The sequence below is a fragment of the Lissotriton helveticus genome, chromosome 2_1 (assembly GCF_964261635.1).
Source record: "Lissotriton helveticus chromosome 2_1, aLisHel1.1, whole genome shotgun sequence".
NCBI classification, from domain to species: domain Eukaryota; kingdom Metazoa; phylum Chordata; class Amphibia; order Caudata; family Salamandridae; genus Lissotriton; species Lissotriton helveticus.
In genome coordinates, this window is record NC_136059.1 from 1,872,069,308 (window position 1) to 1,872,091,433 (window position 22,126).

Genomic DNA, 22,126 nt, shown 5'->3' on the forward strand with positions numbered 1-22,126 from the left:
TGCCTATTGCTGGGCACAGTTCATGGCGGGCACTTCGCCCGTGGGGCTCACCTTCGGCCGGCGGGCCAGATGCTCCGTCGCGGCGGGGGGCTCCGCCTGGCCCGTGTACCTCTCCGGTGGGGGTCGTAAGCCTCGCGGCCGTCGCAGGTGGGCTCTGGGCGGTCCGCAGCTGCTTGGGGGCACTCGGTGGTGGCGGTCGACGCGGGTGGGCTCCGGTCGGCTTGCTGTGGGGCTCCCGGTCACTGCGGGGCTCCGACGTGCCCACCGGCTTCTCGGCGCGCTGCGCCTCGCCACAGGGGATGCCCTCTAGACGGGCAGCTCTCTTCCCCTTTTTCCTTGTTGATCAGCCGAGGGTAGTGGCACGCATGGGCTGCACTACCGGCCTCGTCGCCATTGTAGGGTTTGAGGTGGAGGGCCCTAGGCCCGCATGTTAGGAGCAGCAATGACTATGACTAGCAATGCTAGGACACTACAGTTATACTGCTGGATACCCATGACATTTACGGAGGCTCTGGTGTCGATGACTGCCTTCACCTCTGACCCAGCTATCCTCACGGTGTAGGTGTGCTCTGGTCTCCTCCGTTTTTTAACCTCGTGTGTAAAAGAGACTAGATATGTTTTGACTTAGTCATCTTCTGTGGAGGAGTCTTCCACTCAGTAGGTGGCCTCTTTATTCCCTCTGGCGCCGCTGGACGTTGTCAGGGAGGCACTTGACAGTTGGTGCACTATTCTTTGCATTGGTCTTCCCCCTCTACTGTCTTTACGTTGGTTCCTTTTCCGGTACACTGATGCAAAGTGATTTGGGATCCCACAGTGGGAGCACGTCCGGCCTTGGGCAGGGCATGCCTGGACGGGGTGTTATTCACGGCCACAATATCCGCATTGGCCTTTCGGGGTTCGGGCGGCCGGCCTCGTTGCCTGCTCCATCTGTCTTGTGTTTTCACTGCATCGGCTCGCTCGGTTTTGACGGCCAAGTTCTTGTCTGTTGTTCGCGTCGGGGCCAAATCCATCGCATCGGCTGTGGCTGCAGAGAGATCATGTGTCCTGGCTAGGACCCGTATGTCATTGAGAGGTATGTTCGGCTGCCTCAGGATCAGCCCACATAGTATCTGGCTGGTGACACCTTGGATGATTTGAGCGTGGATCTCTTCGGTGGCTTAATCCTCTGTTGTATCGGTGCTTGCTAGTGCTCTGAGTCTAGCTTAGAACGCATTGATTGATTCTCCCTCCCTTTGCCGGGCCTGGCGTAGTTTGAACCTCTTAAAATCAGGGATCAATTGCAGATTGAAGTGTGTGTTAAGCGCCGTCACGGCAGCTTCATAGTCGGTGGGCTTTCCTTTATTCGGACGATTCTTGAACTGCAGATATGCTTCTTCACCCACATAGTGGAGTAGCAGCGAGCGTTTTACTGCTCCGTCTATCTCCCTCGCTGCTACAAAGTAGTTTTCTAGCCCCAGCCTCATAATTCAGCGTGGGGATGCGGCAGTGAAGTCAGTCGCCTCTCTGAATGGAGGAAGCACTCCTGTTGGGCTATTTTGTTTGACCATGTGGGTGGGTGGCTGGTCTGTGTCAGGGTTATATCCCATCTTGTCACTCTGGGTACTCCACCTGTGCCGCGGCGGGTGCTGAAGTCGTGCTTCTCTTCTATCCTTCTCTTCATTTATTTTTCTGGTCAGCGGGCTCGCGTGTGGCAGGTGGGGTCTGCTTTGTTGTGGCTTTGGTTTAACTTGTTTTTTTTGTTTTTTCCCAGTGCTGTCCAGCAGCTGCGTGGGACCGTGATGTGAAGAGGAGCGGCTCCTTCCTAAAGCACTGATCAGGTATGTCCTAGGCGCGTTGGGAGGTGCAGGAATTACCCCCAGTTGCAGGGGCCCACCTTGTCTTCAAGCTTCCTGGCTGCTGATCAGATGATATCTGTTTTCTGTGGCAGGCTCTACTTGCCGTGGGCGTGTGCTTATCCTGTGCACTCGTTGCCTGGGGCGGGGGTAATGTGCAGCGTGACGGGCCGCGGCAGACTGCTACGCAGCAGCGGGTGAAACGCCACGTTTTTACCGGCCTGTTAGGTGTCCCGGTGTCTTCTGCTCTGCAGTGCGGGCACCTCCCCGCGAGGCTGTGTCAGTGGTAAACGTGGGTAAAGCCTCGCGGACAGCGGTCCACTCCTCCTTAGCGCTCCGGTGGGGGCACGCTACCTGAGGTACGTCGCTGGCACCTCTCAGTCATGCAGAAGCATGGGCTCGGCTCCGCTCTCATTGCCAGTGTGATGGGGGCCGTTTATATGCGCCCCGGGCCTAACTACTACTACTTGGTAAATAATTGGGACACTGACACTGGATACACTGGAATGGGCAATGGAGGGCTTCGTGCGACCACCCCCTCTTTTATTTACTCGCCTCGGCAACGCCTGGCCCGAGCACGTGGGTGCGACATATCCAGCACACACTGGGTGTGAGCTGCACTACTAACTCACTACAGTATCGGTGGCCGCTAGCAGGCCCCTATGTAAAACACAGTGCCCACAGGATATAGTGTTGTATGGGCGTGAGCCCCGAGAGACTGTGGTTCCTTTTAATAATTATTTCAGTCTCCGACTGGCCTTCTGGGTGCATGCGATGTCCTGGGCACGACATGACAACCGGGTAGATCTCTGCATCCCTACTCACTTCAGTTAAAGCTTGTCCACCTTCCCCAGCATCCATGACCTCCCTATGTGCATCAGGACAACACCGGCCAGGAATAGGACCCATTGGGGATATAAAGCAGCTCTTTTTGTAACTATAGATCTGTGTGATACAATCCATTGCGCACTCTGTGCAAATTTGGGGGTTGGTTAAGCCCTTGGTTGCCCCAATTACTTGGATGATCCCAATTATCAGGGTTCAGGCTGATTCCCAAGTGCAACGCCAGCAAGTGAACATGTAGACACAGATCAAATTTAAGCTGTGTCATGTCCTATTGAGGACGCCCGGTGAGCCTCCTCACCTAAGCCAAGACAAAGGTGGATCTAACCACAGAAGAAAAAGCCTGAGGTCCCCTAATGGTACTCCTAATATTCTGCTACATTTCATGTCCTTATTGCCTATAAAACCAATCAGTCTGACTGCGATCACGAATGCTGTGTCGCCATGCTGGTGTCCCCCACCCTGGCATATGCAGTCAAACAACCGCTTTTGATAAAGGTATCCCAGAGTGTCAAAAAGGTTAGCCAATGCTTTTGGATTTGAGGACATGGAGTAAAACATATGAGAAAATATACCTGCACCTTCTTAAATATGAATGCAACTGTGTTCTAGTAATTGTCGGCATTTACGCTGCAAACCCATATTTTTCAGCACTATTGAAGTAACAGAACATCTTTTGGAATGACAAACTAACGCAATCGAACCTGGCTGACTGGCGGCTTTAGCGTATGTAGCCCATAACCCGACTTTTGCTAGAGGTAAACCAGTGTGCCAAACAGATGCCACTGCATTTGGCTTGTGAGAACCTAGAGTAAAATATACGAACAAATTTGCCTGCACCTTCTTCACTAAAATTGCAAATTTTGTTCTGGAATTGTCGGCATATGTGCTCCAAACCCATACTTCTCAACCTATTGACCCCACAGCACACTGTTGGAATGACAAACTAGCACAACCCACCTGGCTGCCAGGGTTTAAGCTGAATAGTAGGACCCCTTTACCCACACTTATCTGTACAGTATTCTGCTTCATTTCATGTCATCATTGCCTGCATGCCCCTCACCGTCCGACTGCGATCTTTAGATGCTGAGTCATCCTGCTGCTGTCCCCACCCTAGCGTGAGAAGCCCAGTGCCAAGCATTTGCTAATGTCTACCAGAATGCAGACAAGGGATGAAACAACTTTTGAATGGAGAGAACGGGAGTAGATCAGTATCTACAGAATCCAATCCTCATCTAACTGCAGACCTTTAATGGATGCCGAGCTGCTGTGCTGCTGCACCCAACCTGGCGTGGTTCACCCAGCACCTGAATTCCGAAACGGATATTGCTGGGATGTAACGAAAGCACAAACCTTGCCTGCCCTCTCATAACGTACAGAATTGTGAATTGCTTTAATACACTTTGACAGCCAATGTCCTCCACACAAGTGTTACCCGCACCTTGAGCCCCTGCCCTCTTTCTAGTGCAACCACTCCTACACCACCTGCCAGTACCAACCATAGGGCAGTCTCTAACTTTAAAAGAGGCGTCCTGTGGTACACTTTGGTTTTGCTGAGAGCTCATTCACGTTAACTGGCATTGAGTTTTGAACCTCAACCTTTTTACTGCTGCAACTCTATTGAACCAATATTGTGTAATATCTAGTACCAGTGGGTACTACTTGTGTTATGTGCCTCCCCCAGTCAGTCCCTTGGTTAGTTTAACCGTATTAAACTCTAGTGGCCCCTGTCCCAGTGTTGCGAGTAACTGAAATTAAAGCAGTATTTGTCTGGACATGTCCTCCCATTCGACCTCTCCAGCTGGGGTACCTAACTTGATCTGCTACCTGTGATGCCTAAATTGCTCCTTCTCAGTTGTAATTTGTAGTAAATCCCTGATATTGTCAACAGCGAGGACCGTGCGGCAAACAAATCCATCATGTGCCTCATGGTTCTATCTTGTGACACCTCTGCTAGCTGGGCTAACCCCTCTGCTCCTTTTTAGTTGTAATTTAGTAATTCCTGGCACAACCTCAGGGGTGTATATGCGGCCCAGGATGAATTTAAACATTTGGCTTGGTGTGGATGGGTTGTCAGCGTTGCCCGGCAGTAGTGCATTACCTTTGCCAAAGCAACTCCTTATAAGGTATGCCGGTGCAGGTAAAAGTACGAGTTATATCCTGCCCACCGTACTTTCATCTTATCATTTATCTGTGTATAAAGTTGATGGAGCATAACAAAACTTGTAAAGGGCAAGTGCTCCCGTAGACATGTGGGCGCTGAATAAGAAATTTGTTATCCCACTTTCTGATGCTCATTCTAACAATCCCAGGAGGATGAAGGTTGATTAAACCCGAGGGGGTTAGATCCAATGACCATGAGGTTGAACGCACCACCAGACCCGGTAGACAAATCGGTCTCGGTTTTCTTTTCCATTGCCATTACCCCTCATGTGCCCTTTGAACTCCTCATTTAACCCGCAAGTGGCCATTTGGCTGACACCCCAGCTAGACCTGGCAGTCCTATTTAACCTTCATATCCTTTCAGCATAGCATCACCCACCGCTGCAGATGCCTTGGTATGTGAGCCTCCACTGGCCGCACTAGTTAATACAGTGTTTATTTAACTTAATTTAATACAGTGTTTATGAATCAAACTATGCATGGGCAATTACAAATTTCACACATTCTGTAATTCTGACACATTTTGGACTTGTCCGTCAAAATTAAGCTAGTAGCCTTAGATCAATTTGTGTGAGCAGAGCACCACCGCCTTATCATTTTTCCGAATTCAGCAAGTCGTGAAAACTGCTTCACTTCACAATATGAACTCCTCTGACATAGGCACTCCGCAGTCGTTTCGCCTGTACGAGTCAAGAGTTGCTAACTGCGGCACTCTTCAATATCACTCAACAATGCTGCTACTTGGAATTAAAATAATGGTCTGAAAACCCATCCTTTTACCTGCCCTGATCACAAGTCATAACCCCAACTGCGAGAAAGGAGCATCCCTTCTCGCCGGGCCCTCCTTGTCACCGCAGATTAATGTTCTACTCCATTTGTACAGTGGCAGCATTCCTCCCATAAAGTAAATAAAGACAAAGTGTGATCACCCATGGTAGCACAATCATCAAAGTGTCCAGTCACCAGGATAAAATAAACCGCACTCCACCTCTCCCAGCAGTATGTCTACATGGCATGCAGCCTGAAGATTGCCTGTGACTGGGAGAACATTCAGGGACATCTTAAAGATTTTGTTGGCCCTGAGCCAAACCTTTTTTTGGGGCCCCTGTTCAGAACAGCTTTGAATTTATGGTCCAGATTCCCACCATTTTCTCTGGAGTAAAAGGGACAACTTAAAAGGGTTGTTTATGGTGTAGTGTAGTTCCTATATTCCCAATAGGCTCTGCGCATTGGAATAATATACACAATAGATTTGATATAGGACGGAGGTCAGTATGTCTCTATCAAGTATACTAAACTTAATTGTGGTGTGCCAGCTAGCTCTGAGGTCACTAGAAACTTTCTCGAATAAACAAGAAGGGATTAGTCTCTGGCAAAGCATAAACATGACAACTTTGTTTCCCCTAGAACCGGAACGATATCTTCAGAGTCGTGGAAACAATAGATAACTATTTCACTCAGTCAATCGTGCATGCTTAGTTTCTACAGAGTTGCATAGAAATAGAGAGACGGGCGTTTCAATAAAAGGGGTTTATTGAACAGTCTTATTTCTCATGCAAGAGATATGAACTGCTACAATCGTTAGACAGAATGCGAACAGCCTAAACAGTAATATAAAATAATACTGTAATAGCATTGTGTGTTGCTATGACATATATAAAAATACATAAATAAATAACACAGGCTAAAATACTCAACTGATGCTTCTAAAATACGCCTACCCCAATGAACCTAACCTAGGTCTAGTACGAGGGAAGAGGTAGGTGCTGTCTTTAGCATAGGTTTAGTTTTGCCAAGAATTGCCAAAGGTTTCTCTAGGTTCTAATCAGCTCCATACCTTAGAATGAGAGAGTTTGGTATCTCGTTCACGGGTCTCAATTTCCCAACACCCCGCAAGGGGAGTCCGAATCACTGGAGCTGGATTCTCGGCAGGAGGATGACAGCGTCTAGTCAGTGCGTCAGCTGGAGAGTTGGCTTCCTTTGGCACTTGCTGTAGCGAGCTGCATCGTGCAAGTTGGTAGTCGAACTGCAGCGAACCCACCGTGCTTTGCCATAGCAAGTGAAGGTATATTTATACCTTGAAGGTGCTTAGGAATGCCAGTATAGACGTAAAAGTCAGACATATGAACGTCATGAATGAACCCCTAAGGAATAGATGTTCATGCATAATAAATGAGTTCTTGGACAAATCAATATCCAGGCTAGGGGAAGTCCCTTCAGCTTAAGAGTCTGGTTTTCCAAGAAATCGTTATGACGTAGATGAACGGATGGAAGTAGCCATGCCTGTATTTGAGTAAGGACTGGATTTCTATGCCTATATAAGGGCAATGTGAATTGTACCTATATAAGGGCATTGTTGGAAATGGGATCCCCGGCTGGCCAGGGCTTTCGCCAAAGTCAGTCAGAGACCACCACACCCAAGTCAGGGCAAGGGAGTTACACGCCAAGATAACCCCTACTCACCCTCTAGGTAACGTGGCGCGAGCAGCAAGGCTAAACTTGGAGGCGATGTAGGCTAAGTATTTGCGCACGCACCCCAGCAACAACAACCAAAGGCCCACCACAAAGGAAACTCCACACAAGGTTATATAAAAATAGCCTTTGTATTACACCAAAACACATTAGATAAAACACACACTTTACAATGTGCCAGAGGCACGGGCAGAATTTACAAGGGATTATTTACAAGACAGGGCCACCTGGACCACTGTCAGGAATCAGAAGTAGCACTTTCAGAAAGTACAATTACTTTAGCACAAAATAGCACACAATATAACAATAGAGCGCACAACCAGTAATTACTGGTAACCAGGATCTCACTAGCACCACCTGTACTAGGGAGAAAACAACCACCTATGTATTACAATACCTGTAGGGGTGTAAGAGGAAAACACATGATGCAATGCATAACATTCATTCAGAGGTGTAAAGGCACATGACGCATAAACAATACATTCAGAGGTGCAAAAACAATAACAATTGCGCCAAACTCACGTAAGTCACCACCTGTGACTGTCCCTAGGCCCTCTGGCCTTGTTGGGGCTAGGACGCCCTGTGTCCCAAAGTCCAGGGGGGCCTAAACGTAGCAGTTGCCCACAAAGGGCTGGGCAACTGGTGCAGGGAAAGTTAGGGCAACGTTGGAGCCTCTCTGGCTCAAGAACCACCACTGTGGCACTGCAGAGCCTCTCTGGGCTCACAAAACGAATGGCCCTCTCAGAGCCTCTCTGGGCTCTTAAAGCAAGAAAATGTCCCCTCTGAGCCTCTCAGGCTCAAACACAACTGTGGCACCTTTTTGTGGTAGTCCCCCCTCTGGGGGACTCGAGGACAATGGCCCACGCTAGGTCGGAGCCCCGCTCGGGAGACTCGCTGTGCCTAAAATGCCCCCAGAGCCTCTCCTGGGCTCCTAACAAGTGTGCCGCCTTGGTTGGAGTCCCCCCCTCTGGGGGACTCGAGACGCAGAAAATGCCCCTGGAGCCTTTCGCCAGGCTCCACAACAATGAGCACGAGCTCGCGCTCCTTGGGGGGGGGGGGGGGCGGACACCGACAACGTGTCCCGGCGCCCCTCCCTTCTCTACTTTGGCCGCCCTCACCGGGGCTTCGGCCTCACACCCCCTCCCGGTCAGCTCCACTCACCGGCTGTCTGGCTGCGGAAGTCCGGGGCTCTCCTTACTCGCCGCTCCGCTCACCAGACGCTTAGGCGGGCTCTCCCCCTTCTCAGGAGAGCCCTGCTGGAACCAGCGCTGGCGTCTGGGCACTTCTTCTCCCTTCTTGCACCGGAGCACGGGGTGGGCTCCCGTCAGCTTCCGGTTTGCCTCGATGTCCTGTCCCCGGCCCGCCTGACTTCCGGGTCGCGGGGGCGGGCTTTCCGTCCGGGCCGCGCTCGGATTGGCCGGCCGGCCAGCCACTTCCGGGTCGTCGCGGGCAGCGCGGCGGCCCGTTCCAGGCACTCGTAGGCGGGGGATGAGTTTACCGAGGAGTGGGCTCCCTCGAGGTAAACTTAAAATATAGCGGCAAGGTCCCTGGCAGGGTGGGCACCTGCCAGGGGGCAAATTAACCAAAATAAGCGAGGTGGGCACTCGCTAGGCAGGCAAAGCGCTCCTCAGCGCTAAAAGGCAATTTACAGCGCTCCCTGCGCTAAATGCCAAATACAGCGCTCTCAAGCGCTAGAGGACCAAAATAGAGCGCTCCCAGGCGCTATAAGTAAAATAAAGGTCCAGCAGAGTCCTCCAGCAAGGCAGGGGGGCAGGGCTGGGCCCAGAGCCAGCACACTGGGTCTCCAGGCAGGGAGACACCCCAAGTGGCGGTCCTCTGGCCCAGCAGCAGCAGCAACAGCCCCCTCAGGATCCTGGAAGAGAACAACTTCAGTGGGGACACAGCCCCATTTTTATACAGTGCATTCCTTTGTCTGAGGGTGCAGAGTGGGGGCGGAACCAGTCGCAGCTGGTTCTTGAGTACTCTGTTTACCTCAACCACCCTCTCTATTCACTGGCAGGGCTTGGGTCATTAGACACACCACAGGGGGGCGGAGCCAGCATTGTGTGGGGAAAACCCAGCCCATCCAGGACACAGGTACACTCCTCCCACACATTACTCATGCAGATCTCCCACTCACCACCGGGCAGACCCATCCAGACTTCCTGGAGCCTGGCATGCCAGCCAGCTCCAGCCAATCACACGCCAGCACCCTCACAGCACACGTACAGCCATGTCTAGAAATGGCGCTTCGCTACTAGACACATACATGCTGCATACACCATCTCGCAGCATTCACTCTCACGAGTTCACACATACCAGACTCAAGCCTGTACACCCCACGCATCAGGAACTACCAGGGACACATACATTCCCCATGCATTCCTATGGGCGGGCAGGCCCAGCTCAGCACATGCACTCAGAGTGCGCACGCACTTTCCACTGGGACACAGTGAAAGTGCGCAGAATCCCAAAATCACCATCTCCAGGTCACCATTTCAAGCAAAAAGTCTAGGGGTGAACCTGCCCTAAGGGCCAAAGTCCAACATAACCCCCTTCCAGCCAAAACGCAGGGGAGAACAATCACCACCGTGATGGACTTCCCTGCTTGGGGCGATAGAACACGGACGCGGGCCCACAACTGCAGGGACACCCTCCTGTTCTACGCCACGGTGAACCCATGGGATTCCTTCTAAACACACTGTCTGGACCAACTGGGCTACCCCACTGGTACTCCCAAGTTGTCCGCGGCCAGGACCAGGCCCTGGGCCACCCAGGTGCCACTGGTCCATGCCAATTCGCAGAGCGGGGGGTAGTAACCCCTGGCACATAGGAGCCATTTTCCACTCTTCCTGTCTGCAAGACAGGACTAGACTGCCACTGGTACTCCAGCCTAGGGCCTACAACCTCAGGCGGACCAGGAGTCTCGGGGAAGGCTCTCCTCCCCCTACCTCTTCTCCTAGGGTTCCTCCTCCCTCTGCGAGGGGTACCCCTAGAACGCCATTCTAACCCAGGGCTTATCCACTCAGGTTGCACCGGGGTCAGAGGTGGGCTCTCCCACCCTCTGCACCCCCTTCCAGAGGTCTGCCCTCTCCCACCTGGAGAAGTTCCTCTGGAAGAAGAACCGGTCAGGACACTGGTTACAGTCGTCCTACCCTTCAGGTCAGGCTGATCCTGAACCTGGCCTTCCAACCTCTGGTCTAAAACCTTCGGTGGAACAATTGCCTGGCACTCCAGGACTTCTGGGGACTCACACACAATCCCCCTGAGGCTAACAAATGTCACATCTGTTGTGTGACTGTCTGTCTGGCGCAGATCTCCCGCCCTCTGTCCACCTGACAGTGCGTGACGATCCCCCAGACCAGAAGTGGTGTTACCATGGTCACTACACGGGAACCTAGCCCAACTGGGTAGTCCCTGACCCACTGGTCCTTCCACTGGGGAACTCCCCCAATCACTCCTCACTCTGGACTCCTGTACCCTCCCTACCGGAGCGGTACTGCCAGACTCTAGAACCACAGGAGCTCTGGTTACAGACACTCCAGGTCCTCTACTCACTAGGAGATCCTCCTCAACTGGGTTAACAGGACAGCCTAGGTCCCCAACCTGGTGTTCCCTCAAGAAACCACCCAGGTTCTGAGACAGGGCTTCGGGCCTCTGGGGGCTCTCAGCCACCCACTGACTCCTGCTCCACTGAGCCAGGCAGTCAGCCCCTCCACCCTTCTCACTATACTGGGACCTCGCTGGGCTACACTGAGCCTCTTCCACCACGCTGGGCTGGAAGATCCCTGACCCACTACTTTTGGAGTCATTCACCAATGACTCTACAGAACCTCTGGTCCCTTCCCAGCGGTCTGCTTCCTCTGCCAGCTCACATGGTTCAGACAATCCACACCCTAACAGGTGTTGGCGCAACCCTGGTGAACAACAACTGAGCAACTGCTCTCTGAGAAACATATCGAGCAATAGGTCCCAATCACATTTCGTGGGCTCCCGTACCCAATCACACAGGGCTCTACAACAGTCATCCTCAAAGTCTTCCCAAGACTGATGAGACGGTTTCCTAAGGTTCCTAAACCTCAACCTATTCTCCTCCTCTGGGGAAACAGGAACCATACTCTGGGAACTGGGACTTTCTAGACTGAGATTTAAATAGCTGCCACCACTGGACCCAACCCTCCCTGGGGGATCCAGACACTCAACACTGCGCGCAGGGGATAGTCTACCCTCCAGAGCTACTTCGCCTCTGGTGGAGGCCCTCTCAGCCTCCTCTATCCTTTCCTGCGCTAAGACCCTCTCGGTCTCTAGCTGTTGCTTCTTAACCTCCAGCTGTTGCTTTCTAATGCCCAGCTGTGCCATAGCCTGGGCATGCTCCAACCTGAGCTTCTCTAAAGCCAGCTGGTGCTCCCTTTCTCTCCTCCTATCTTCCAGCTCCTCTGGGGACAGGGAAAGGGATGAGGCGCTGCCTCCTAAACTGGACCCAGCAAGGGACTCCCTATCTATGGGGTCCTCACTATCTGCTGGCGTCCCTGTGCTATCATCTTCTTCCTCCTCAGACTCTTCAGGGCTCCCCTCTGACCCACCACCCTCATGGTGTGAGACCCGGGCCCTCTCCGCACTGTGCTCACGCTCCCAGTCATCCTTCTGCCATTGGATCAGGTTACCCCTAAGTTGGGACTGGGTGTCTGACTCATTCACTGCAATGTCTCTCTCTTCGCAAAACTCTCTCAGTTCATGCAAAAACAGACCCCAGACATTAAAAGCAGACTCCATCTTGGCAGGATGATCACAGACACGTGCAACACAGGGGACTGAACAATCTGAAGTAAGAGTACACAATTCCAAAACTTCAACAATCTCCTTATCAAAGAGAACTCATACTCATGCGTCCAGGAAAACACACCATTCATCCACACACACCCTCCCCTCGGATCGGTAAGGCAGTTTCTACCACCCCTGACTTCTCAACCTGACCAAAAGCGACACAGGTACCAAACTCTGGAAGCAGGGCGGGGGACAAATGTACTGAACACAATCAAATGACACTCTTCAGGAGAAGAAAATAATGAAACTTCCAAAACAATACTCCCCAAAAATGTGGTCATCTAAAATGCAGAGTTTTGTGGTGCAGCCAGCTGCTACCAAGGTACAACGCAAACACAAATCCTTATCCCACCGCTTGCCGCCAATGTTGGAAATGGGATCCCCGGCTGACCAGGGCTTTCGCCAAAGTCAGTCAGAGACCACCACCCCCAAGTCAGGGCAAGGGAGTCACACGCCAAGATAACCCCTACTCACCCTCTAGGTAACGTGGCGCGAGCAGCAAGGCTAAACTTGGAGGCGATGTAGGCTAAGTATTTGCGCACGCACCCCAGCAACAACAACCAAAGGCCCACCACAAAGGAAACTCCACACAAGGTTATATAAAAATAGCCTTTGTATTACACCAAAACACATTAGATAAAACACACACTTTACAATGTGCCAGAGGCACGGGCAGAATTTACAAGGGATTATTTACAAGACAGGGCCACCTGGACCACTGTCAGGAATCAGAAGTAGCACTTTCAGAAAGTACAATTACTTTAGCACAAAATAGCACACAATATAACAATAGAGCGCACAACCAGTAATTACTGGTAACCAGGATCTCACTAGCACCACCTGTACTAGGGAGAAAACAACCACCTATGTATTACAATACCTGTAGGGGTGTAAGAGGAAAACACATGATGCAATGCATAACATTCATTCAGAGGTGTAAAGGCACATGACGCATAAACAATACATTCAGAGGTGCAAAAACAATAACAATTGCGCCAAACTCACGTAAGTCACCACCTGTGACTGTCCCTAGGCCCTCTGGCCTTGTTGGGGCTAGGACGCCCTGTGTCCCAAAGTCCAGGGGGGGCCTAAACGTAGCAGTTGCCCACAAAGGCCTGGGCAACTGGTGCAGGGAAAGTTAGGGCAACGTTGGAGCCTCTCTGGCTCAAGAACCACCACTGTGGCACTGCAGAGCCTCTCTGGGCTCACAAAACGAATGGCCCTCTCAGAGCCTCTCTGGGCTCTTAAAGCAAGAAAATGTCCCCTCTTGTTATTGTTATTTTAATTTTATACCGCGCCTAATCACCTACAGGTCTCTAAGCGCCAGGAAAGATGGTACAAGACAATAACACAACGAAGTAAGAGCAGAGAGCAGCACTCAGTTAAACCCTGCTCAGGCTTCTCCTGAACAATAGCGTTTTTAGACTCTTTCTAAATTTTAGGAGGTTTCCTTCCTCACGCAGCCCTCCAGGCAAGCTGTTCCACAGCTGGGGAACCAGCACTGAAAAGGCTCTCCCACCCTTCGTCGCTAGCCTATAGCGTGGGCAGGTCAACAGCTGCGAGTCCGAAGACCGAAGTGTTCTCACCGGACAGTACAGCTGCAGGCGCTCTTTAATGTAGGCTGGAGCCTTACCATAAATTGCTTTATGAGCTGTACACAAACTCTTAAATTCCACTCTTTCTTTGATTGGAAGCCAATGTAGGCTTTGTAATAAAGGAGTGGCTTTAGACCTCCTCGGAAGTCTAAAGATCAATCGAGCAGCGTCATTCATTAAAACCTGAAGCCTGTTGGTGAGAGTTTTAGGTAGGCCAAGATAGAGAGCATTCCCATAATCGATTCTGGAGATAATAGTAGCAGCCACTATTGATCGCATCATGGGCTGTGAGAGGATAGGGGATAGCTTCCGCAGCTGCCGGATGATGTTTGTACAGCTGCCCACAACCGACGAGATCTGAGGAGCCATCGATAGGTCACCATCCAACCTAATCCCCAAGCTTTTTACAGCCAGGCTCGGTTTTGGGACAGGGCCCAACTCCGTAGGCCAGTAGAGATCACTCCAAGGTGAGGAAGTGGATGGGATAACTAAGATCTCAGTTTTGTCAGGGTTGACTTTTAAAAGGTTATCTGTCATCCATTGCACCGTGAACCTCAAGATGTTCTGGGATTGGAGATGCGCAGCCGTGGTGTCGTTTAAGCTTAACAGCAACTGCGTATCATCCGCATAGTTAAAGACTTTACAGTCCATCGCAGCCAACGAAGCAATCAGTGGTTGCAGGTAGAGATTAAATAGAAGCGGGGACAGGGCGGACCCCTGCGGTACCCCACACTCTAAAGTCCCCATCTCAGATGTTTCATCCCCCAGTTGTATCTTTTGGGTTCTTCCTGTAAGGAAGGATTCCAACCATTGAAAGGCCAGGCCCTTAATCCCAAAATTCCTTAGTCTATCTAAGAGTAAAGTGTGGCTGACAGTATCGAACGCCGCCGATAGATCTAACAAAATCAGCGCGCTCGCGTTCTTACAGTCAGCCCTACCTCTTAGTTCGTCCAGCACCGAGAGCATCACCAACTCGGTGCTGTGATGAGCTCGAAAACCTGCCTGTCGATCATGGAGTAGGTGGTAAGATTCCAGATAACCTGACAGAGACTGCAGAACATGCTGCTCAAGGATTTTTGAGAGAAAGGGCAGCTGGGAGATGGGTCTGTAATTCTTTAACACTGCTGGATCCGACCCCGGTTTTTTCAATAGGGGTCTGACCCGTGCCTCCTTAAGGTCAGCCGGCAAATATCCCGTATTTAGCGATCTATTGAGAAGGGAGATAATACCATCCTCTAATAGAGGGCGCGCGACGCGAAAGATCTCAGGTGGACAAGGATCAGCTGGGGAGCCAGATTTAATTTTACCCATCAGCTGTTCCAAGATTAGTGCATCCATCTCTGGGAACACTTCCAGAGAGCAGTCGCTCACGCTTGTAGATGTTAGGGCAGTAGAAGTCCCTGTTACCGTCCCATTCTCAATCTCCTGGACAATGATCTTCACCTTCTCCAGGAAATAAGCCTGGAAGGTGTTACAGTCAAAAGGAGCCTTAGCGTTGTCAGGTTTTTTACTCAACTCGGCCAATACTATAAAGGTTTCTTTCTGGATGTTCGCTGCCTTACTTAGGCGGGACTCAAGATAATCCGCTTTAGCTCGAATCATCAGTTTTTTATATTGATTGAGAGAGGTCTTGTAAATATTCCTATCCGTGTCCAGCTTAGATTTCCTCCACATCCTTTCTAGCTTTCTTAGCTTTGTTTTGGTTTCCCGTAAGAGTGGCGTAAACCAGAGAGCTTTCCCTGCTCCCTTTATTTGCTGTACTCTCACTGGCGCTATTTGATCGATAGCCCGAGTCAAACTTCTCGTTAGATCAGAGTATTCTCGGTCAAGATTACGATCCAACTCTATAACCTGAGAAGGTTCCAGGAGTACCTTGGTCAATGACATAAGATTGACATCAGCCCATTTCCGGGTTTTTCTAAAACCAAAAGAGTTTCGGACGACCCCACTATTGAGGGGAGCCTCACAAGAGACCAAACAGTGGTCCGACCAAACACAAGGCGTTGCCTCACTAAACGTTAGAGTGGCATCTGTGGTCCACATGAGGTCTAGAGTGTGGCCTTTTACATGTGTTGGGGCATCCACAATCTGTTTAAAACCCAATGCAGACATTAATGTGTCTAACTGACGTGTAGGTGAATCCCAGATGGGCTTGTCCCAATGTAAATTAAAATCCCCTGTTACCAGGATTTTTGTATATCTTGAGCTGAAGTCAGATATGATAGGACAAAATAGGTCAAAGAAAAGTGGAGTTGACTTAGGCGGGCGATAAACCGACAAGATCACCCAACACACATTATGTACAGTGACCTTTACCCCGAGCAGATCAGCCAGGTCGACCGTCTCTGTTAATATCTTTTCAACTGTCATAGTCTTCCTATAGAGGATAGCCACCCCACCCCCCCTTGAGCCCCCTGGGCGGTTGTGCCACATTACATCATATCCGCTTGGGACGGCGGCAATGATATCGGGCATCGAGTTCTCATCCGTCCAGGTCTCCGAGAGAGTCAGGACATCGATATCACTGTCCTGAAGCATGTTATAAACCTCCAAATGATGGCAATGGAGGGAGCGAGTGTTAAGGCTGGCAATTTTTAGAGTGGCGTGTTTACCCAGAACAGGTATGACCTTGCCAGGACGGGATATGCCGTAGTTTTTAAGCAGCAGAAGGACCGCCTGGTCCACCATGGGCTCACCTCTGCTCAAGGATTTAAGCTCCTCAGGAGAATAGGTGCGACGCAGACCAGTCGTCCCAGCCCCTGCGCCCGTTCCTGCGCCCGTTCGTGCGCGGACGGGCGCAGACGGGCTGGACTCTGGCGTGACTCCGGCGCTGCTCCGGCGAGCCCGCAGCGCGTGACCGCTGCGCGTCAGCATGGCCAGTTAAATAGATACCGGTCAAGCGTCCTTCTGACGACTAGACCGTACAAGCTGCTCGGCGCTTCTCCCCCAACCCAAGATGTCCGCCGTGCTGCTGCCTAAATGAGAAGGGACCCGCTCTACCACGGTGTAGCAACGATTATAGTGCAGGTAAGTGGGCGTTTCCTAAAAGCCTCTCAGGCTCAAACACAACTGTGGCACCTTTTTGTGGTAGTCCCCCCTCTGGGGGACTCGAGGACAATGGCCCACGCTAGGTCGGAGCCCCGCTCGGGAGACTCGCTGTGCCTAAAATGCCCCCAGAGCCTCTCCTGGGCTCCTAACAAGTGTGCCGCCTTGGTTGGAGTCCCCCCCTCTGGGGGACTCGAGACGCAGAAAATGCCCCTGGAGCCTTTCGCCAGGCTCCACAACAATGAGCACGAGCTCGCGCTCCTTGGGGGGGGGGGGGGGGGCGGACACCGACAACGTGTCCCGGCGCCCCTCCCTTCTCTACTTTGGCCGCCCTCACCGGGGCTTCGGCCTCACACCCCCTCCCGGTCAGCTCCACTCACCGGCTGTCTGGCTGCGGAGGTCCGGGGCTCTCCTTACTCGCCGCTCCGCTCACCAGACGCTTAGGCGGGCTCTCCCCCTTCTCAGGAGAGCCCTGCTGGAACCAGCGCTGGCGTCTGGGCACTTCTTCTCCCTTCTTGCACCGGAGCACGGGGTGGGCTCCCGTCAGCTTCCGGTTTGCCTCGATGTCCTGTCCCCGGCCCGCCTGACTTCCGGGTCGCGGGGGCGGGCTTTCCGTCCGGGCCGCGCTCGGATTGGCCGGCCGGCCAGCCACTTCCGGGTCGTCGCGGGCAGCGCGGCGGCCCGTTCCAGGCACTCGTAGGCGGGGGATGAGTTTACCGAGGAGTGGGCTCCCTCGAGGTAAACTTAAAATATAGCGGCAAGGTCCCTGGCAGGGTGGGCACCTGCCAGGGGGCAAATTAACCAAAATAAGCGAGGTGGGCACTCGCTAGGCAGGCAAAGCGCTCCTCAGCGCTAAAAGGCAATTTACAGCGCTCCCTGCGCTAAATGCCAAATACAGCGCTCTCAAGCGCTAGAGGACCAAAATAGAGCGCTCCCAGGCGCTATAAGTAAAATAAAGGTCCAGCAGAGTCCTCCAGCAAGGCAGGGGGGCAGGGCTGGGCCCAGAGCCAGCACACTGGGTCTCCAGGCAGGGAGACACCCCAAGTGGCGGTCCTCTGGCCCAGCAGCAGCAGCAACAGCCCCCTCAGGATCCTGGAAGAGAACAACTTCAGTGGGGACACAGCCCCATTTTTATACAGTGCATTCCTTTGTCTGAGGGTGCAGAGTGGGGGCGGAACCAGTCGCAGCTGGTTCTTGAGTACTCTGTTTACCTCAACCACCCTCTCTATTCACTGGCAGGGCTTGGGTCATTAGACACACCACAGGGGGGCGGAGCCAGCATTGTGTGGGGAAAACCCAGCCCATCCAGGACACAGGTACACTCCTCCCACACATTACTCATGCAGATCTCCCACTCACCACCGGGCAGACCCATCCAGACTTCCTGGAGCCTGGCATGCCAGCCAGCTCCAGCCAATCACACGCCAGCACCCTCACAGCACACGTACAGCCATGTCTAGAAATGGCGCTTCGCTACTAGACACATACATGCTGCATACACCATCTCGCAGCATTCACTCTCACGAGTTCACACATACCAGACTCAAGCCTGTACACCCCACGCATCAGGAACTACCAGGGACACATACATTCCCCATGCATTCCTATGGGCGGGCAGGCCCAGCTCAGCACATGCACTCAGAGTGCGCACGCACTTTCCACTGGGACACAGTGAAAGTGCGCAGAATCCCAAAATCACCATCTCCAGGTCACCATTTCAAGCAAAAAGTCTAGGGGTGAACCTGCCCTAAGGGCCAAAGTCCAACAGGCATGAATCGGGAAATTCATTCGGAATCTAAAATCGAACACAACAATGGATCCTCATGTACCCTACTTATGTCATGCTTCATCATCGATTCTCACCCTGTGGCTCAACCATATTCCTGGAAGCTCTTTAAATATTATTCCTAACGGGATCTAATAGATTTAAAATACCTAAAGGACACCCTGGTTTCCCTTCATTCTTGGGTGCCTGATGTTCACATAGCATGGAACTGGATTACCAAAGTGTTCCAGCTTAAAATCAATAAATAACTTACCTGTACGGGGAGTGCACTTTAATTTTAGGATAATTTCAGTGGAAATATTCCAGCAGTTCGGCCAGGAAAGTGTACCACCGCAGTGACTTCAAAGCGAGTCAGTTTAAAAGAAATATATATCTTTTTATTGCTTTATACAAAAGAAAAACAATTCAACACAACATAAAAGACAGTCGGTATGGTCATAGTGTGATAACACAGTGGTGACAGTAGCAAAGTAATATACACTACTCAAATTATGACAGTTTATCCCTTGAGTTGGGTGAGGGGGATAGTGGTTCCTCCTCCGAGGAATGTACCCGGGCCACACAGATCCCTCCCCTATATGCGTTCCACCCAGACCACACTGCAGACCACTTTCTGGGGCATCCTCGTGCCACATATACCGTCTTTTCCTTGAACATGCACCAGTCCAGTCTTCTCTCCCAGGAGGCCAGGGTAGGCAAAGCCGCCGCTCCCCACTGCCGGGCTATATCTCGTTTGGCCACCATCGCCCCCAATGTAGCCCAGACCCTCTCCATAGTCGTTAAATCAGTGGGATCCCACATGTTAAAGAGACATCGCTTAGCCTCCGGACGAATGGTCTTATGTAGCACCTCCTCCATTACCTCATGTATATCTCGCCAATACTGTTGTATCTGGTTGCATTCCCAAATTATGTGCATGAAGGTACCTGTGTGCCCACAACAGCGCCTGCAATCGCCCCGTCACTCCTCCCCATATGAACTAGTTGTGGCCCAGTGACATATGTTCGGTGGAGTATCTTGAGCTGAACCAATCACAGACGTGCCGGGATGGCGACCACCCTGGGTGAGACAACTGCCTCCCGCCACTCCTCTTCATCAAATTCTAAACCATCTCTCTCCCAACACTCTCGTAGGTGCCCTAGAGGATCGGGGGTATTGTTAATCAATGTCTTGTACGTGAGAGAGATTTCTTTCTGGGGGAGGTAGCCGTCCAGCAAACGATCCTCCAATGGCGATGATTCTGGGGGGATTGTGCCTTTCTGTAGGGCAGTGGTGATGGCGTGTCTAATCTGTGTATATCGGAATAATTATGTGGCGGAGAGTTCATACTGTTGTTGAATCGTGACAAAGGGGACCACAGCGCCCTTAGTCCAGAGATCACCCAGGGGGGGATATGCCGATCAAGCCCCTTGTGGACCAGAGGCTACCCAACTGTTCCTAGTCCCACAGAGGCATAGCCAATGTGAGCTTCCGGACCCAACCTTGGCTCTTATTGACGGAGTGCTAAATAGCTACAGTGTTTGGTAGGGCCAGGGAGGGAGAGTCCCCGGGGGTTGGAATACAAGGCTCTAATAAAATTCCCCTAGGCAGTAGCCACCTGTTCATCGTAAAAGCTGGGTCATCTGGTTGACGATACGTACATTGATTAATAGCCACTATGTGGGACGCCCAATAATATGTACAATTGTCGGGGAGACTAATGCCTCCGTCGTACTAGTTAAGGACCAATTTGTTAAGCACTATCCTGGGCCTCCCTACCCACAACAGTTCTCTTTCCAACCCCTCTATTTCCCTGAAATATCGTGCAGGGACTGGATCTGGATAATTTTGTAAGACGTATAATAGCCGGGGCAGTGACATCATTTTAAATAGTGCCGCTCTGCCCAACAGTGAGAGCGGCAAGGCCTTCCAACAGGACACATCCCTCCTAAGGTGCTGCAGGGGCGGGACCAGGTTACGCTCATACCTGAGTTTAGGGTCAGCGGGGGTAAAGACCCTGAGGTAGCGGAAACCATCCCTTACTGTCTGCATTGGGCACTCCTTCGGCAAGGAGGGTGCTGCGCCTCCCAATACATATATGAGTGACTTGCTCCAGTTGATCGAATAGCCCGAGTATTTGCCAAATATTGTGTACATATTCAGTACACATATTAAAGATTTTTTGGGGGAGGTTAAATAGAGGAGAACGTCATCCGCGAGATTCGGTACTCCCAGCCAGCCGACCACCGCAGTCCATGAATCATCAGGTCTGCGCGGATCCAGGCCGCCAAATGCTCCAAGGCGAGGGCAAAGAGCAGGGAGGACAGGGGGCACCCCTGTCTGGTCCCATGATCCAGCTGAAAAGGGTCTGATAGCTTATTATTAACTATCACCTGGGCCATAGGTGCCAAATGAAGAAGTGTAATCCATGGCATGAAGACCGGTCCAAACCCCAGTTTGGCAAGGACTGCTAGCCGGTATGGCCACTCGATGGTATCAAAGGCCATGGTGGCGTCTAGCGACACTATCACCGCAGGCTAGTCCACAGTGTCTACTCTTCCCAACACTCCGTGGACCCTGCGCAAGTTGAGGGCTGTATTGCGGTGGGGCATAAAGCCCGACTGATCCGGGTGATCAGAAGTTGTTATCACCTGAGAAAGCCGTGTGGCAGGGAGTTTGGCAAGAATCTTGAGTTCTGCATTCAAGAGAGAGATCGGGCTGTAGGAGTTGCATTTATTTCTGGGTTTCCCTTCCTTGGGGATGATGACACTTAATCGCTCTTTCTCTGATCCGGAGGAAGAACACCCACACGTCTACTCTCCTCAAACATGGTTCAGAGAAACGGGGCGAGGCCATCGGGACTTAGTTTATAAAGCTCGATGAGCAGGCCATTGGGTCCAAGTGCCTTCCCCGGTCGTAGACTCCGAATGGCTTGGGCTATTTCATCGTTGGTTATGTCGCTATCAAGGAATTTAGTGTCTTCCTCAGAGATAGTGGGCAAACGGATATCACGAAGGAGGCCCGAAGAATCCTCTTCAAGGAACGGGGAAGTAGATTGAAAATTTTGTCATAGTGTGCAGTAAATTCACTGACTATGTCAACGGGATGAGTGTAGACCCCACCCTGTTCATCGGCCAGTTCAGGGACCATCTTATTGACCCGCTCCTTCCTGTCCAGCCAGGCGAGGAGCTTCCTAGCTTTGTCACCCCACTCATATATCCTCCCATCTCTCTCACTCCCCCAACTCTTGGCCCTGTCAATAGCAATACTTTTATATTCGTCCCTCTTGAGCTGCAGGAGGTGCGTTGTTTCTGAGTCCAGCTCCCCGGTTGGGTCGTTCTCAAGGGAGAGAATTGCTTTCTCAATAGCTTTGAGGTCTTTCTGCTTTTCTTTTTTGACTCCAGCAATCAGGAAAAGGGCTTGACCCCTGATCACAGACTTAAAACCCTCCACAGAGTAAGGGGGGAGTAGACTGAGCCCTGGTTCTCCTGAAAATAGAAGTCTATTGCGGACAGGAGGGCCTTACGGACTGATGGGTTGCAGAGAAACCAGGGGTTTATGGGTGCAATCACACCCACTCGTGTGTC

At 51.6% G+C, this 22,126-nt stretch overlaps 1 long non-coding RNA gene across 1 annotated transcript in view; it reads left to right on the plus strand.

Moving 5' to 3' along the window:
• LOC144818911 (uncharacterized) overlaps nt 1-22,126 on the plus strand; it is a 52,706-nt gene that overhangs the window by 4,860 nt on the left and 25,720 nt on the right. Inside the window, exon 3 of the long non-coding RNA XR_013607174.1 lies at nt 1,751-1,817. This is a non-coding gene — a long non-coding RNA (uncharacterized LOC144818911). The remainder of the gene's footprint in view (nt 1-1,750; nt 1,818-22,126) is intronic.